This window comes from Neomonachus schauinslandi, chromosome 2 (assembly GCF_002201575.2).
Source record: "Neomonachus schauinslandi chromosome 2, ASM220157v2, whole genome shotgun sequence".
Lineage (NCBI taxonomy): Eukaryota > Metazoa > Chordata > Mammalia > Carnivora > Phocidae > Neomonachus > Neomonachus schauinslandi.
In genome coordinates, this window is record NC_058404.1 from 174,167,026 (window position 1) to 174,168,995 (window position 1,970).

At 40.2% G+C, this 1,970-nt stretch overlaps 1 pseudogene; it reads left to right on the plus strand.

Moving 5' to 3' along the window:
• The first annotated feature begins 850 nt into the window (after nt 1-850).
• LOC110580180 lies at nt 851-1,727 on the plus strand (annotated as a pseudogene).
• Nucleotides 1,728-1,970: the final 243 nt, after the last annotated feature.

Here is a 1,970-nt window from a genome sequence, read left to right on the forward strand (position 1 = left end):
GGAAAGAGAGAGGTAGGCAATGAATTCATGGTGGTAAAGGGCATTAGATCACATAGAGCTTTTATAGAATTAGGCTTTTCCTGTGAGTGAGATGGTAAATTACTAGAGAGTTTTAAGCAAGGGAAGAAAATGATCTAATTTATATTTTGAGAACGTTTGTGGCCTAAAGGAAGCAAGGACAGAATCAGGGATACTAGTTAGGAAGCTATGTTTAACAAAGCAGGGAAGAGTCGATGTTGTCTTGGGCCAGGGTGATAGCAGCAGAAGTGGTGAGAAGTGTTCAATTCTGCAATTATTTTAAGATAAAATGAACAGAATTTGCTGATATAATGGAGATTAGATGTGGTAAAGAGAGAAGAATTCTGCCTAGACAAGTAGATACATGAAGTTGCCATTTACTGGGATGGGGAAGATTGAAGGAGGAGCAGATTGTAGCAAAGGTTGAATTGTTTTGTACATATACTAAATTTGAGTTTTATAACTTTGAATATTATACATTAAAGAGAAGATGTTGAACAGGGAGCCGAGTTCAGGACATAGGCCTTGGTTGAAGATACAAATTTGAGTATTTCTAAGCATCAAATTGGTAATTAAATGTAAGGGATTAAATCAGATCAACTAAGAGTCTAGTGCAGATAAAGAAGATGTCTAAACTTTAATTCCTAATCTAATATTCAGAAATCAGAATAGTGATGAAAGCATAAGAAAGAAAAATAAGAAGTAGCAACCAGTGAGATGAAGAAAAAATTCTAAAGAAAAATGATCCAGAAATCAATTGACGAAAAACCAGTATAAAATACTGGCGTGATTAGACCCCGGGTGCCCTTGGAGGGTCTTGGCCCTGCGGGTAATGACTGGTCCCGTGCAGGGCGGTGGGGCAAGGGCCCTGGACCTGCTCCGGGCCTCGCCCCGTGTGAGCTTGGCCAACCTACGTAAACCGGAAAAAGGGTGAAGAGGTCGGAGAAGAGGTAGAAAATGTGGCGGAGGCCATAAAGGAGAGCGTTAGAGGGGAACCCGGCCCAGACTGGGCTTTGAGGGAGGCCAGACTCATTTTACATTCGAATCCCAAAATACAGGTTTAATGAAGGTCATAGCTTCAGACGCCAGTATCAGCCTTTGAGTCTCAATAGATTGCAATATCTTATTGATTTGGGTCGAGTGGATCCCACTTAACCTATTGACTTAACTCAGCTTGTCAATGGGAGAGGTGTGACCATCCAGCCACTTAAAAGGGATTATGGTGTCCAGCTGGTAGAGGAGGGTGCTGACACCTTTAAGGCAAAGTAAATATTGAAGTACAGTTGGCTTCAGAACTAGCCATTGCTGCAATTGAAACAAAACAAAACGGTGGTGTTGTTACTACGGCCTTCTATGACCCAAGAAGTCTAGAAATTCTGGGTAAACCCGTTCCATTCTTTCTGTGTAGACAACCCATTCCAAAATGAATGCTTCCGCCTGAAGCACTGGTACCGTATTATACTGATGCAAAGAATTGTGGTTATCTGGCTGATCCTGCCAAATTTCCTGAAGCAAGACTTGAACTTGCCAAGAAGTATGGCTATATTTTACCTGATATCACTAAAGATGAACTCTTCAAAATGCTTAGTGCTCGAAAGGATCCAAGGCAGATTTTCTTTGGTTTTGCCCCTGGATGGGTGGTGAATATGGCAGATAAGAAAATCCTCAAACCTGCAGATGAAAATCTCCTCAAGTATTACAGCTCATGAATTCCCTTCCAAGAAAGCAGAGTTGTGAAAGAGTTCTGGAAGAAAACTGACTGAAACATGCTTATTTCTCATCATCTTGTCTTGATTTGTGATTCTCTAGATGTTGATGTTAATTTTCCACGTAGCCTTATATACATTTTTATCTAAAATTGGAATAAAAAATGGAATAAGCAAGGGCTGCATAGGGGAAAAAATATTGGAGTGATTAAATATAGATGCTATATTAAGGGAGAAGTGGATTAA